The following is a 17,462-nucleotide window of genomic DNA, read 5'->3' as shown; positions in this document are numbered from 1 at the left end:
TAGGAACTTTAGGATTTTTTTTTTTCTATTTTTTGTGGAAAATGCCATGGAATTTTGATAGAGGTTGTTTTGAATCGTATATCTTTTTTGGGTAATATGGAAATATTCTTCCAATCCATGAAGATGGAACATCTTTCCAATTATTTGTGTCATCTTCAATTTCTTTCATCAGTGTTTTATGACTTTCACTGTACATTCACCTCCTTGGTTAAATTTGTTCCTAAGTATTTATTTTTTGTAAATGGGATAGTTTTCTTAATTCCTCTTTATTTTAGATAGTTCGTTGTTAGTGTATAGAAATGCAACTGTTTTTTGTATATTTATTTTGTATCTTGCAGCTTTACTGAATTCATTGATTAGTTCTATATTTTTTTGGTGGCGTCTTCAGGGTGTTCTATATGTGATATCATATATCTGCAAACAGAGAATTTTGTTTCTTCCCTCCTGATTTGGATGCCTTTTATATCTTTTTCTTGCCTAATTACTCAGACTAGGGCTTTCACTACTATGTTGTCTTGTTCCTGATCCTAGAGAAAAAGCTTTCAGCTTTTCACTGTTGGATGTGGTGTTAGCTGTGACCTTGTCATATAAGGCCTTTATTATGTTGAGGTACATTCCATCTATACCTAATTTGTTGAGAGTTTTTAATCATGAAAGGATCTTGAATTTTGTCAAATGCTTTTTCTGTAACTATTGAAATGATGGTAGGATTTTAATCCGTCCTTTTGAAACTGCACTCCTTCTTGGGTGGGACTCGAACCCACCCGCACCTCAGAGTGGGGCTTGAACACACAATCCCTGGCTTAGGAGGGGACTTGAACCCACTGTCTTTTGATTAGAACTGCTCACTTGGTGTCAGTACTTACTGAAGCTCAGGTTCTTTTGTCTCATTACAGAGACAATTCAGCGCAAAGAGTGAGTTTACTAGCATAGGACACTGGTGAGAGATACAAGGAGCCCGGCAAGGGAGCAAAGCCCCAAGAACAAAGAGGGATACATTTTTATAATCAAAGAAAAAGTGGAAAGGGGAGAAGACTACCTACTTCCTCATTCTTTGGCAGACATCAAGACTTACATCATTAGTTCCTCCTTCGGCCCTACATGGTTTAACCGGGACTGTCACGGTGATATTTAAATCATATATATATTAGCAAAAGGGTGGTGACATATACTAAAATATGGTAATTAATGTTAGGTTTCAGTATAATGTCCCCTTTCACCTAATTTCTTTCCCCTGTCAACTATATTTCTGTCTTGGCTACATGTAAAAATGCTACTCTTCAAGGACTATTAACTCTCTGACTTCACAAGATTGAGACCCTGTATCTATTGTCTTGTATTTTAACTGTCAGGGTTAGTGGCTTGAGTGTGTTGGCACTTGGGCACACCTGGTCTTCCTTCAAGGTAGTGTAGATTGTTTCTAGGTTACTGGATTCTTTTCTTGAGTGGTCATTAGCTTACAACAGTCTCCAAACCTCCCTTAAAATTCCCTTTCTGTGTTTAATCCCCTAGTGGGATTTCTAAACTGACTCTAATTATCCTACTCTATCCCTATCACTTTTGTTAATATAGTGAATCACATTGATTGATTTGCACATGTTGAACCGCTTGCATCCCAGGAATAAATCCCACTTGATCATGGTGTATGGTGACTTTTAATGTGCTGTTGAATTGTTTTGCTAGTGTTTTGTCGAGGATTTTTACATCTATTTCATCAGGGATATTGACCTGTAATTTAAAATTTTTTTCTTGATAAATCTCAATAAGTGTTAGTCAATTTTTCTAGTCTTTTCAAAGAATCAACTTTTGGCCTTGTTAATTCTCTCAGTTGTATGTTTGCTTTCCATTTTATTGTTTTTGCTTTTTATTTCCTTCTTTAAACTTTCTTTGATTTTGTTTTTCTTCTTATTTTTAGTTGGATGTTTAGCTTATCATTTGTAAGCAATTTTTCCCCTTAACATATGCATTTAAGGTTGTAAATTTTCCTCTAAATGTGGCTTCAGTTTCATCCACATGTTTTAATGTATAATATTTGCAAAGTTGAGTTAAAATATGTTTTAAATTTCTTCACTGACCCATTTAAAATTTCTAGTTTATTCTCACTGTGGTCAGAGAACTTACTCTGTATGATTTTAATCATTTAAACGTTTCTGAGACTTGCTTTTCAATAATGATATGTTTTTTATAAATGTCCTGTGTATGCTTAAAAAAAGTATATTTAGCAGTTGTTAGGAGCATTGTTTTGTATATCTTCATTTGATCAAGTTTGTTTATTATGTAATTCAAACGTATATCGTTGTTCTAACTTTTTACCTAAATGAAATATCTGCCAGTTACTTTTCCAGCAACAAGAAAAGTGGGTTTATTTGGGATCAGCAGAGAATTTCAGTTTGGGGTCTGCAACCATGGTGAGCTACGTGCAAGTCCCCACACAGCAAAGGAAGGAGAACACTTTTATAGAGGAGAGAAACAAGTTGGAAAGGCTATAGTAAACAAAGAGTCTGTGACTTTTTCATTGGCTGAGTTCCTAAGAGGAGAGGGGAGAAGTCTTCTTCCTGTTTACTCTGTCTCATCTGTTTCATATTTATTTTCTCCCCTTTGCCTTCTTTGGGATTTTTTTTTTTTTTTCAGTTTTCCCCTCTGCTAGTTTGAACTTAAACAGTTTCTATTCTGCTGGTAGTTACCTTATTAAGTACAACATACATTCTTAACTTAGCAAAGTCTAATGTTATTCAATACTTTTGCTGTCATCCCAGAAAATAAAAGGACATTAGGACACATTTAACGTACTCCTTCCTAACTTTGATGCTTTTGTTTTCAGGTATTTAATACTACATGCATATTAATTAAACCCAAAGGACATTTCCACTTTTTATATAGTGTTTATTTAGATTTACCACCATATTCACAGCTTTCTTTGCCCTTAATTCCTTCTTACATCTGTATCGTTAGCTAGAATCATTTTCCTTCCTTGCATTCATTCTTCAGTACTTTCCATTCATACTTTAATGCAGTTTTTTTAGTGGAACTTTTTTCATGTTTGGTTTATCCAAAAAGTGTTTACATTTTAAAAAATAAATCTGCTATGAACATTTGTTTACAAATCTTCTAGTGGACGTATGTTTTCATTTCTTTTAGGTAGATTCTTAGGAGGAGGATTGCTGGGTTGTATGATAAGCACATGTTTAAATTTTTAAGAAACTGCCACACTTTTCCAAAGTGGCTGTACCATTTTACATTTCCACCAGTTTTGTATGAGGCTTCCAGTTTCTCTACATCCTTGCCAAAACTATATTGTCAGTATTTTTTATTATAGCCAAGCCATTCTAGTAGGTATGTAGTAGTATCTCACTGAGGTTTTTTTAAAAATTTATTTTATTTTTTATTTATTTATTTTTGGCTGCATTGGGTCTTTGTTGCTGCGTGCGGGCTTTCTCTAGTTGCAACGAGCAGAGGCTACTCTTCGTTGTGGTGCGCAGGCTTCTCAATTCAGTGGCTTCTCTTGTTGCAGAGCTCAGGCTCTAGGCATGCGGGCTCAGTAGTTGTGGCTTGTGGGCTCTAGAGCCCAGGCTCAGTAGTTGTGGCACATGGGCTTAGTTGCTCTGCGGCATGTGGGATCTTCCCAGACCAGGGATTGAACCAGTGTTCCCTGCATTGGCAGGCAGATTCTTAACCATTGTGCCACCAGGGAAGTCCTCTCATTGAGGTTTTAATTTCAATTTCCCTAAGTTGAAAAAGTGGTTGCCCATTTTTTGATTGGGTTGTCTTCCTTCTATTTCATTTGTAAGAGTTATTTATATCATCTGGATACAAGTCTCTAATCAGATATATGATTTGTAAATATGTTCTCCCATTCTGTGGCTTGCCTTTTCATTTTCTTAATTTTTTTTAATTGAAAAAGTTTTAAATTTTGATAAAGTCTACTTTGTCAATTTTTTCTTTTATGAATTGTGCTCTTGCTGTCATATCTAAGAAATCTTTGTCTAACCCAAAGTCACAAAGATTTTCTTCTAGAAGTTTTATAGTTTTAGCTCTTACATTTAGGTCTGTGATATATTTTGAGTTAATTTTTCTGTATGCTTTAAGGTAAAGGTATAAGTCTGTTTTCTGCACGTGGATATTCAAATATCCCAGTACCATTTGTTGAAAAGACTATCTTTTCCTCACTGAATTACCTTGGTTCTTTTGTCAAAATAATATAAGGCTTTATTTTCAGTGCACAGTTCTTGATCTGTAGATTTGACACATTCCCTATCAGTATCCCAACAGCATTTTAAAAATAGCAATTGTCAAGCTAATTCTAGAATGTATATAGAAAGGCAAAGGACCTAGAATAGCCAAAACAGTTTAGAAAAAGAAGAACAAAGCTAGAGGACTTACACTACCTGATTTCAAATTTTGCTGTTGTAGTAATAAGGGAGTATGCTTATTTCCAGGAAGAAAAGAGAAATGCCAACTTTAGACCACTGTCTTTATTTTTGAATTCTTTTCCATTATGTTTTATTACAAGATAGTGAATATTGTTTATGTATTTTATATATAGTAGTTTGTGTCTGCTAATCCCAAACTCTTAATTTACCCCCCCCAACCTTTCTCCTTGGTAACCATAAGTTTGTTTTCTATGTCTGTGAGTCTGTTTCTGTTTTGTAAATAAGTTCATTTGTATCATTTTTTAGATTCCACATATAAGTGATATCACATGATATTTGTCTTTCTCTGACTTACTTCACTTAGTGTGATAATCTCTAGGTCCATCCATGTTGCTGAAAATGGCATTGTTTCATTCTTTTTTATGGCTGAATGGTATTCCATTGTGTTTATGTACCGCATCTTCTTTATCCATTCATCTGTCATGGGGCATTTAGGACATTTACTTATTCCATAAATAGGACATTTATTTATTTCATAAATAGTGCTGCTATGAACATTGGGGTGCATGTATCTTTTCAGATTATGGTTTCCTCTGGTTATATGGCCAGCAGTGGGATTGCTGGAACATATGGTAACTCTGTTTTTAGTTTTTGAGGAACCTCCATTCTGTTTTCCATAGTGGCTGCACCAATTTACATTCTTACCAGCAGTGGAGGAGGGTCCCCTGTTCTCCACACCCTCTCCAGCATTTATTATTTGTAGACTTTTTAATGATGGCCATTCTGACTGGTGTTAGGTGATGTCTCATTGTAGTTTTGATTTGCATATCTCTAATAATTGGCGATGTTGAGCATCTTTTCATGTGCCTTTTCGCCATCTGTATGTCTTCTTTGTAGAAATATCTGTTTAGGTCTTCTGCACATTTTTTGATTGGGTTGTTTTTTTGATATTGAGTTGATTGAGCTTTTTGTATATTTTGGAAATTAATAGACCACTATCTTTAAAGCAGAAGTTTCTCTGTTTAATTTCTTGTTATCAGGACTGTAATCTATTTTGGATATTGCAAAGGCATAACCATCATAGGCACTGAAAAATTTCAGAAAGTTTTCTGGTTGATGGGTTTTTATCTTTTTGAGATAAGACTAGTGGCAGCTAACATTCTTTTCTTGTGTTTGGGAGGTGAACCAGAAGAACCTGTAGAACCTGTAAGAATGAGATTTAAAGGTGTGTCACTGGCCAGTACATTCTTTTGTGCAGTTCCAGTTCATTCCATACAGAATTATTTTTTAGGGTTTATGAAACACACACTTCTATTCAGCTTATGTGTAAGAAGATGAAGTTTGAGGTGTTGATAATTTTTCTGTCTTATTTACATAAATTAAAATGGAATATGGGAAGATTGATATGCTCTTTTAAGAAATCCCCTTGATAATTATGAAAAAGCTTGTCATTTTTTAGTAAAACATAAGGAATTACAAGTCAGTCTAGCAGTCAACCATCAGCAATAAATTCATAACAAAATATTTGTTAAACATCTACTGTTAATAAGGCAGTAGGCCAGATTTAGCCTAGAGGGATAAAGATAAATAAGACACTATTCCCGTTTCAGGAAACCTATAGTCTAGTAAGGAAATAAAGCATATTCATATAGAGACTAAAGAGAAATCCAGGGTAGCAAATTAAGAAAGTTATTGAGTTTCTCCTTTTTATCTTTTCTCTAGGTGATTAATTCTCCATTTTTCTTCCAGTGAATTCCTTAGAGTTTTATTCCCTTCATCAACCTGGTAGTACCCTGTGGATATGTTCTAGTTTATACAGCACAGACTACCATAGACATTCAAATTGTAGACTAATATGATGGTTCTCAAAGCGCCAAACTAGCACCATACCATCATCTGGGAACTTGTTATAAATGCAAAATTTCAGAACCCACACCGGATCTACTGAATTAGAAACTCTGAGGGTAGGGCCTAGCAGTCTATTCTTCAACAGACCTTCCAGATAATTCTGATGCTTGCTGATTTATCCCTTCACCTGTTGACGGACATTTGGGTTTTTCCAGTTTGGGGCTGTTATGAATAATGCTACTGTGAATACTCATGTACACATCACTCTGCAGATGTGCTTTTTACTCCTCTTGGGTAAATATGAGAGAGTGGAATTTCTGGGTCATATGGTTGGTTTATTAGTTATCTATTGCTGCAAACAAATACTCAGAGGCTAAAAACAACAAAAATTTATCATCTCACGATTTCTTTAGGTCAGGAATCCAGGAATGACTTAGCCAGATAGTTCTGGCTCAGGGTCGGTCAAGGTGTCAGTCAGGACTTGTGCTCATCTCAAGGATGACTGGGGGAAAATCCACTTCCAAGCTCACACATGTGGCTATTGTCAGGCCTCAGTTCCTTGTCATGTGAGCCTCTTTATCAGGTCTGCCTCATGACATGGCAGCTGGATTCCCCCAGAGTAAAGAAATCTAAAAGAGGGAAAAAGAGACATCTAAGACAAAAGCCACAATCTTTATAATCTAGTCTTGAAAGCAGCACGTCATTACTTCTGCCGTATCTGTTGTGTAGAAGTAAGTCAGTAAGTCCAGCCCACCCTGAAGGGGAGAAGGGTATACAAGAGTGTGAGTATCAGGAAGTGGTGTTCATTGGGATGCACCTTAAAGGCTTTCCACCACAGTAGATGTCTGCTCAACTTTCTAAGAAATTGTCACACTGTTTCCCAAAGTCTTTATACCACTTTACACTCCCACTAGTGATGATGAGAGTTACAGTTGTTCCACATCCTTGCTGACACCTGATATGGACAGACAGCCTTTTTAATTTTAGGCATTCTAATAGGGATGTAGATTTTTATTGTGCTTTTATGTTGCCTTTGGTGATTAATTATGTTGAGCGTGTGCTTATTATTTTCATATGTCTTTGGTAAAATGACTTCACATTTTTTTTGCCCATCTTTTAATTGAGCTGTCTTGTTATTGAGTTGGAAGAGTTCATTTATATATATATATAAACATATATAAAAACATAAAATATATAAATATAAAATGCAAATCCTTTGTCAGATACATTTATAGGAAATATCTTCTCCCACTTTGTGGCTTGCCTTTTCATTGTCTTAATGGTGTCTTTCAAAGAGCAAAAGTTTTGGGACTTCCCTGGTTAAAACTCCATGCTGCCAATGCAGGGGACATGGGTTCGATCCCTGGTCAAAGAACTAAGATCCCGCATGCCACGCAGTGTGGCCAAAAACGAGCAACAACAACAAAGAGCAAAAGTTTTTATTTGCTCAAGTCTAATTTATCCAATTTTTTTTCTTTTATGGTTCATACTTTTTATGTTCTAAGAAATCTGCTTTCTCCAAAGTTGCAAAGATTTTTGGAGATTTTCTTTTTATTAGTGTGAACTGATGGAGGATTGGGAACCTCTCAATAATGTTATAGCAAAATACTATAACAACTAACTATTTTTATAATTTATGTATGTGTAACATGTAGAAACTGCTTTGTATGGCTATACCTTTGCTGTTGAACTTTTCATGTTTCTCATCAACTAGACTATATGCTTCTTAAGAGTAGGAAATGATTTAACTCTTTTGCGATTCTTTTGTTGTCTGCTACAGAGTAGGGACTCAGTAAGTATTTGTTGGTTTGAATTCTGTATTTTGAATTTAAATAGAAGTGGGATATTTATGTGTAAGAGTTCAAAAGTGGAGCTTATAAGAATGATTAGGGCTGTAAATAAAAATGAGAGTTTTTTTCCATAGAGGAGTAATTGAAGCCATGGGAATGGACTAGATCTCCAAAGGAGAGAGTGTACAGAGTTGAACCTTGGAGCATAGCACCTTTAAGCTATAATCAACAAGGATGCTTTATTTGATCTGTTCTTAAGAGGAAGGATGAATTTGGTTCAGTTATTTGCGTTTTTTCTGACATCTCTGCTTGTACTATATCTATGCCATTGAATATTAAAATAATATTTTCAGGGCTTCTCTGGTGGTGCAGTGGTTGAGAGTACACTTGCCGATGCAGGGGACACGGGTTCATGCCCCGGTCCGGGAGGATCCCACATGCCGCGGAGCGGCTAGGCCCGTGAGCCATGGCCGCTGAGCCTGCGCGTCCGGAGCCTGTGCTCCACAACGGGAGAGGCCACAACAGTGAGAGGCCCGCATACCGCAAAAAAAAAAAAAAAATTAATAATATTTTCAGTTCGAATAGTAAGAGTAAAATCTTTCAGTAGTCAAAAATTCATCCAGTTCAAGTACTGAATTATGAGGAAGCTTTAATTTGGCCTTAAGGCCAAATTTTAGCAATGTTTTCAACTAATTATATCTAATTGGTAATAGTATTTATTTATTTGTGGCTGCATTGGGTCTTTGTTGCTGCACGCGGGCTTTCTCTAGTTGCCGCGAGCAGGGGCTACTCTTCGTTGCAGTGCGGGGGCTTCTCATTGCAGTGGCTTCTCTTGTTGCGGAGCACGGGCTCTAGGCATGCGGGCTCAGTGGTTGTGGCACACAAGCTTAGTTGCTCCGCGGCATGTGGGATCTTACTGGACCAGGTCTCGAACCCGTGTCCCCTGCATTGGCAAGTGGAAGGGAAGTCCCGGTAATGCTATTCAATTCAGAATGCTGCTTTTGCATTGTACATTGTTTTAAGTTACCAGCCCAGCGCTTCTTAATGTACAGTCTGGGTATTTGGATGCTATTCTCTCTCTTTAGATGTTTCATCCTTGAGGTGTTTTGGTTTTTTTTTTGGTTGCATTGGGTTTTTGTTGCTGCACGAAATTTTTAGAGCAATTTTAGGTTAACAGCAAAATTGAGCAGAAAATACATGGAGTTCCTATATGTTTCCTGCTTCTATACATGCACAGACTCCCCAGCTATAAACATCACATTGACACATCATTATCACCCAGAATCCATGGTTTATATTAGGGTCCACTCTTGGTGGTGTACATTCTCTCAGTTTTGACAAATGTATAATGACATGTATCTACCATTATAATATCCTGTAGAATAGTTTCATTGCCCGAAAAGTCCTCTGTGCTCTGCCTATTCATCCCTCCCTCCCCTGTAACTGCTGGCAAGTACTGATCTTCATACTGTCTCCATAGTTTTGCCTTTTCCAGAATGTCATATAGTTGGAATCATACATCGTGTAGCCTTTTCAGGTTGGCTTCTTTCACTTAGTAATATGCACTTAGGGATCCTCTATGTCTTTTCATGGCTTGTTATTGCATTTCTTTTTAGCACTGAATAATATTCCATCGTCTGGATGTACCACAGTTTAATTACCTGTTTTTCTACTGAAAGACATCTTGCTTGCTTCAGAGTTTTGACAGTTATAAATAAAGCTACTATAAACATTAATGTACAGGTTTTTGTGTGGACTTAAGTTTTCAACTCCTTTGGGTAAATACCAAGGGATGCGATTACTGGATCTTATGGTAAGAGTTATGTTTAGTTTTGTAAGAAACTGCCAAATTGTCATGCAAGTGGATGCACCCTTTTACCTTCCCAGCAATGAATAAGAGTTCCTGGGACTTCCCTGGTGGTCCAGTGGTTATAACTCCATGCTTTCACTGCATGGGGCACAGGTTCAATCCCTAGTCCAGGAAGTTCTTCTGCATGCTGTGCAGTGTGGCAAAAAAAAAAAAAAAAAAAGAGTTACTGACATTCCACTTCCTCACTAGCATTTGGTATTGTCACTGTTTTGGATTTTTGCCCTTCTAATAGGTGTGTAGTTGTATCTCGTTGTTTTAATTTGCAGTTCCCTGATTACATATGATGTTGAGAATCTTATGCTTATTTGCCATCTGTATATTTTGTCTGGAGAGATGTATGTTAAAGCCTTTTGCCCACTTTTCAATTGGTTTGATCATTTTCTTATATGAATTTTAAGAGTTCTATGTATATTTTGGATAACAATCCTCTATCAGGTATGTCTTTTGCAAATGCTTTTTCCCAGTCTGTGGCTTGTGTTCTCATTTTCTTGACAGTGCCTTTTGTAGAGCAGAGTTTTCATTTCCAGCTTTATCAAGGCATTATTGACAAATAAAATTGTAATATACTTAAAGTATACAATGTGATGATTTGATATATGTGTGCATTGTGAAAGGATTTTCAAAATCGAGTTAACACATCCATTACCTCATATCATATTTACATTTTCTTGAAATGAGAACCCTTAAGTTCTACTCTCTTAGCAAATTTAAGTTATACAATACTGTATTATCAACTATAGTTGCTTTGTTATACATTAGATCCTCAGACCTTGTTATCTTACAACTGAAAGTTTATACCCATTTACCACCTTTCCTCATTTCCCTTACCCCCAGCTCCTGGCAACCGTCGTTCTATTCTCTGTTTCTATGAGTTTGAGTTTTTAATTAAAAAAAACTTATTTTTAGACTCTACATATAAGTGATACCATGCAGTATTGGTCTTTCTCTGTCTGGCATATTTTACTTAGCATAATGCCCTCCAGGTTCATCCGTGTTGTTGCTAATGGCAAGATTTCCTTCTTCCTTTTTTTTTTTTAATTGGAGTATAGTTGCTTTACAATATTGTTAGTTTATACTGTACAGCAAAGTGAATCAGCTATACGTGTACATATATCCCCTCTTTTTTGGATTTCCTTCTCATTTAGGTCACCACAGAGCACTGAGTAGAGTTCCCTGTGCTATACAGTAGGTTCTCGTTAGTTATCTATTTTATACATAGTATCAGTAGTGTATATATGTCAATCCCAATCTCCCAATTCATCACACCACCATCACCTGCCCCGCCCCACCCCTGCTTTCCCCCTTGGTATCCATATGTTTGTTCTCTACGTGTGTCTTTATTTCTGCTTCATAAATAAGATCATCTATACCAATTTTTTCAGATTCCATATATATGTGTTAATATACAATATTTGTTTTTCTCTTTCTGACTTACTTCACTCTGTATGACAGTCTCTCGGTCCATCCATGTCTCTACAAATGACCCAATTTCGTTCCCTTTTATAGCTGAGTAATATTCCATTGTATATATGTACCACATCTTCTTTAGACATTCCTCTATTGATGGAATTTAGGTTGCTTCCATGTCCTGGCTATTGTGAATAGTGCTGCAGTGAACATTGGGGTGCATGTGTCTTTTTTTTTTTTTTTTTTTTTGCGGTATGCGGGCCTGTCACTGCCGTGGCCTCTCCCGCCACGGAGCACAGGCTCCGGACACGCAGGCCCAGCGGCCGTGGCCCACGGGCCCAGCCGCTCCGCGGCACGCGGGATCCCCCCAGACTGGGGCACGAACCTGCGTCCCCTGCATCGGCAGCCGGACTCCCAACCACTGCGCCACCAGGGAAGCCCTGCATGTGTCTTTCTGAATTATGTTTTTTTCTGGGTATATGCCCAATAGTGGGATTGCTGGGTCATATGGTAGTTCTATTTTTAGTTTTTTAAGGAACCTCCATACTGTTCTCCATAGTGGCTGTATCAGTTTACATTCCCACCAACAGTGCATGAGGCTTCCCTTTTCTTCACACCCTCTCCAACATTTATTGTTTGTAGATTTTTTGATGGTGGCCATTCTGACCACTGTGAGGTGATACCTCACTGTAGTTTTGATTTGCATTTCTCTGATAATTAGTGATGTTGAACATATTTTCATGTGTTTGTTGGCCATCTGTATGTCTCCTTTGGAGAAATGTCTATTTAGGTCTTCCGCCCATTTTTGGATTGGGTTGTTTATTTTTTTGATATTGAGCGCATGAGCTATTTGTATATTTTGGAGATTAGTCCTTTGTCAGTTGCTTCATTTGCAAATATTTTCTCCCATTCTGAGGGTTGTCTTTTTCTCTTGTTTATGCTTTCCTTTGATGTGCAAAAGCTTTTTAGTTTAAAAAGCTTTGTTTATTTTTTGTTTTTTGTGTTTATTTTTGTTTTCATTACTCTAGGAGGCAGATCCAAAAAAATATTGCTGTGATTTATGTCATAGAATGTCCTGCCTATGTTTTCCTGTAGGAGTTTTATAGTGTCCAGTCTTACATTTAGGTCTTTGATCCATTTTGAGTTTATTTTTGTTATGGTTTTAGAGAATATCATATAATATCACTCATATGAGGAATCTAAAAAAATGATACAGATGAACTTATTTACAAAACAGAAATAGACTCACAGATACAGAAGAAATTGTTACCAAAGGGGAAAAGGGGGAGGGATAAATTTGGCATTTGGGATTAACAAATACAGACTACTATATATAAAATAGATGAATAACAGGGACCTACTATATAGCACAGGGAACTATATTCAGTATCTTTTAATAACCTATAATGGAAAAAAATCTGAAAAAGAACAGATACATATATGTGTAACTGAGTCACTTTGCTGTATACCTGAAACATTGTAAGTCAACTATACTTCAATAAAAAAATAAAAGTTAAAAAGATAGTGATTATTACTGATATGCTGAATTCGGTATAGCTCTAGATTTGAGTAGGAGGTAGAAAGAGCTTTGGAAAGGATGTCTAAGAAAATGAAAGAAGACTACATGTAATAAATAGTATGATTAGGAAGCTGAATATCTGAGGGCTGGGGCTGCAGGCCACAAGGCTAGGGCTGTTGCTGTGCAGGGTGGGCACCAGGCCGGTGTCATCAGGAGGAACATTCTTGGGGTTGTCCTGTGCCCAGGTGAGGACTCATCCAGGTATGCCCTATGTACCTAGGAAAAGCTGCCCTGTCCCTGCCCTCCACTTTGCCCAGGAGGGTCGGTGAGTATGGGCATTGCAATACACTGTGGAACTGCCCCCCTGAGCCTCTGAATCAGGCCCTGGTTGCGTACCTGCTCTGGTTAGCACTCTGTCCTCATGAAAGCCTCAGGACTGGCTCCTCCCGCACTCCTGTATTATACACTTGATTGTAGACATGCAGTAACTTCCTATGCCTCCTTGGGCTAGTGCTGGGCCAACCCAAGACTGAAACCCAGGTGTCTAGGATCCTAAAGGAAAGCATAACTAATCATCACAGTTTGCATGTTCCTCCCAAGTGTTGGCCTAGAGACCCAGTAGGTGTGGCAGCTCTTAAGCCGAAGCAACTGCCACAGAAACAGAAGACGACACCTTTCTCTAGTGGTTTCTGCTTCTCATTCCTATTGCTATCTTTGGCCCAAGGACATGACAGGTCCAACGTCAGAAGTGGAAGCTAAAGTTGATCACAGAGCTAGTCTAGAGTGGTGGCCAAGCCCATCTCACTGCCAACAGACCCAGTGGAACTGAAAAATCTGGAGTACAGGCCAGTGAAGGTCAGGAGGCACTTTGACCACTCCAAGTTGCTGTCATGTTGTTTTGGACCATGGTGAACCCTGCCCAGGAGGCTGGCCTACTGACTCTCTTTGTTCGGTGGTGCTACCTTTTTACTGTGCTGACCTGGGAATTACCATCCTGCTAAACAGATGGTTTGTGCCCAAGAAGAAAGTGAATCCTGAAACATGGTGTAAAGGACAGATTGAGGGAGAAGTGGACCTAGTCGTGATGGTGAGGCTGACAGAAACCAGGAAGCCCTTTGTCTCTGAGAATAATCCAGACAGGAACCACTGGCATTACCACGACCTGGAGACCACGTCCAGGCTCCCAGGTGCAGACCCCATTTTCACTGATGCTGACTTCCAGAGCACAGTTCTTAAAAGACCTATGGGAGGGCAAACTAGAGTCACTCTGAGGAATGAGCACCTGCAGTACATCATTCACCTGGTACAGACTCTGTGCAGCCACGTCATACCTGTGGTTTAAGAAATTCCTACCTTGGACTCCTGGTGTGTGAAGAGATTAGCTGATGAGCCCTGTCCCTGAATAATTAGGAAGTCACGGAGTAAACATTTCAAGAGATTTGGTTTTATGCTGGATCATGTGCTATCGGTATAAATAAATCTCTACACTACAAAAAAAAGCAGCTGAATATTTGAGATGTTATGATAAAGCACATTATTTTTCAGTCGTCTCGCCCGCCCCCCAAAAAGAAGGAAACTGTAAACTCTAAAGCTGTGCAAAAAACCCAAGATACAAATAAGATGCAAATTCAAATATAGCATGATTTTAATCAACCTAGAGTTTAAGAAAAGAAAATTTATTTTATCTTGCTTTTGGGAATATTGTCTTATGAATGGCCCAGGTATTGTGACACTGAAACAATAGAAGGAAATGTTATTCTTTCACACTGCATGGATCTGCTGTGATTACTATTTACAGTTATATTGACAGAACTGTAGTTTATTGGTTTTCAAGTTTTACGTCTAGAGGCAAAGTTATGAAAACACTTCATTAAGGTCACAGACGAGAATGTAAATGTTAAAAACCTTCATGATGTAAGAGTCACGGTATAGCTGCTAAGGCAGAAAGAGGAAGTGGGGAGAGAAAAGGTGGAAGCAAAGTTAGCAGTACAGTTACTTATTTTACATGTTAAGAAGTTAGTCTGTGAATTGACTCAAGTTCATTGATGAGGACAGAAGTATGAGTATATTATTTAAAATTACAGATATAACAAAGAGAAGAAATAGGTAATAGTGTAACTTATCAAACATTCAAATTAAAGAGGTAGAGGGTAGTGTAAGAGAGCTGAAGCCTCATCTTTCATCACTGGGAGTTAGATGTTGTCTAGAGTACTAAATCTAGAAGTAGAGAGGATAAGCATTTTGAATTATGGAAGAAGAGCTTGCCATTGGTCATATTGGTTCTTCTCTTACTTCTCTGATAATTTCTTAGTGGGCTCCTTCTCCAACCATTAAATGTTGATATTTTCCAGGGATCAGTCCATGGCCTCTGTCTCACACATGTGCACACTCTGAGCTAATGACTTCAGCAGCCACCTGTGGAATTTGAGTCCCAAATGTCTTATCTCTAACCTCATTCTTATCGTACATGCAAGATCTGCATTTTCAGGCATTTCCTTCTACATGTCCCAGTAACATTTTAAATATACCATGTCTTGAGAGAAATCATTATCTTACTCATGACATCTGTTTTGGTATTCCTTTATTTTGTTTTTAGCAGCTTTATTAAAGCATAATTTATATACCATAAAGTGCACTTATTTTATATTTTACTTTTTTTTTTTTTTTTTTTTTGTGGTACGCGGACCTCTCACTGCTGTGGCCTCTCCCGTCGCGGAGCACAGGCTCCGGACGCGCAGGCCCAGCGGCCACGACCCACGGGCCCAGCCGCTCCGCAGCACGCGGGATCCTCCTGGACCAGGGCACGAACCCGTGCCCCCCGCATTGGCAGGCGGACTCTCAACCACTGCGCCACCAGGGAAGCCCTATATTTTAGCTCTATCAAATTTGCAACCACCTAAACAATCCAATTGTAGAATATTTCCATCATTCTAAAAACATCCTTTATGCTCATTTGCATAATTTCCTTTTCCCAGCCCCAGTCCCAAGCAATCATTAATCTATTCCTGTCTCTTCTGATTTGCCTTTTCTAAAGATTTCTTATAAATGGAATCATACAATATGTGGTTTTTATGACTGGCTTCTTTCACTTAGCATGTTTTGTTTTAATTTTTTTAAAACTTAAATGATATTTTATTGGTTATAAATGTCTAGGTTCAAAATTCTATACCTTTAACACTCCAAATGTTATCCTATTGTCTTCTTTTTTTTTTTTTAACATTCTTATTGGAGTATAATTGCTTTACAATGGTGTGTTAGTTTCTGCTTTATAACAAAGTAAATCGTTTACTTTATAACAAAGTAAATACGTTTACATATATCCCGATATCTCCTCACTCTTGCATCTCCCTCCCACCCTCCCTATCTCACCCCTCTAGGTGGTCACAAAGCACCGAGCTGATCTCTTTGTGCTATGTGGCTGCTTCCCACTAGCTATCAGTTTTATATTTGGTACTGTATATATGTCCATGCCACTTTCTCACTTCGTCCCAGCTTACCCTTCCCCCTCCCCGTGTCCTCAAGTCCATTCTCTACATCTGCGTCTTTATTCCTGTCCTGCCCTGGGTTCTTCAGAACGTTTTATTTTCTTTTTAGATTCCATATATTTTTTTTTTTTTTTTTTTTTTTGCGGTACGCGGGCCTCTCACTGTTGTGGCCTCTCCCGTTGCGGAGCACAGGCTCCGGACGCGCAGGCTCAGCGGCCATGGCTCACGGGCCCAGCCGCTCCGGGGCATGTGGGACCTTCCCGGACCAGGGCACGAACCCGCGTCCCCTGCATCGGCAGGCGGACTCTCAACCACTGCGCCACCAGGGAAGCCCTAGATTCCATATATTTTTATTAGCATATGATATTTGTTTTTCTCTTTCTGACTTACTTCACTGTGTATGACACACTCTAGGTCCAGCCACCTCACTACAAATAACTCAATTTCATTTCTTTTCATGGCTGAGTAATACTCCATTGTATATATATGCCACATCTTCTTTATCCATTCATCTGTTGATGGACACTTAGGTTGCTTCCATGTCCTGGCTGTTGTAAATAGAGCTGCAATGAACATTGTGGTACATGACTCTTTTTGAATTATGGTTTTCTCAGGGTATATGCCCAGTAGTGGGATTGCTGGGTCATATGGTAGTGCTATTTTTAGTTTTTTAAGGAACCTCCATACTGTTCTCCATAGTGGCTGTACCAATTCACATTCCCACCAGAAGTGCAAGAGTGTTCCCTTTTCTCCACACCCTCTCCACCATTTATTGTTTCTAGATTTTTTGATGATGGCTATTCTGACTGGTGTGAGATGATATCTCATTGTAATTTTGATCTTCATTTCTCTAATGATTAATGATGTTGAGCATTCTTTCATGTGTTTTTTGGCAGTCTGTATATCTTCTTTGGAGAAATGTCTATTTAGGTCTTCTGCCCATTTTTGGATTGGGTTGTTTGTTTTTTTGTTATTGAGCTGCATGAACTGCTTATAAATTTTTGAGATTAATCCTTTGTCAGTTGCTTCATTTGCAAATATTTTCTCCCATTCTGAGTGCTGTCTTTTGGTCTTGTTTATGGTTTCCTTTGCTGTGCAAAAGCTTTGAAGTTTCATTAGGTCCCATTTGTTTATTTTTGTCTTTATTTCCATTTCTCTAGGAGGTGGGTCAAA

General features: G+C 38.1%; 1 protein-coding gene and 1 pseudogene across 8 annotated transcripts in view; both read left to right on the top strand.

Moving 5' to 3' along the window:
* NRG4 (neuregulin 4) overlaps positions 1-17,462 on the top strand; it is a 127,504-nt gene that overhangs the window by 22,275 nt on the left and 87,767 nt on the right. The window lies entirely within an intron of this gene.
* LOC307182375 (surfeit locus protein 1-like) lies at positions 9,801-14,177 on the top strand (annotated as a pseudogene). The gene is made up of 2 exons: positions 9,801-9,821; positions 13,416-14,177. The product of its transcript is annotated as a surfeit locus protein 1-like (transcript).

Source organism: Stenella coeruleoalba (assembly GCF_951394435.1).
Source record: "Stenella coeruleoalba genome assembly, chromosome: 2".
Classification (NCBI taxonomy): domain Eukaryota; kingdom Metazoa; phylum Chordata; class Mammalia; order Artiodactyla; family Delphinidae; genus Stenella; species Stenella coeruleoalba.
Note: the sequence above shows the minus strand (reverse complement) of the source record. Positions and strands in the feature narration are given on the sequence as shown.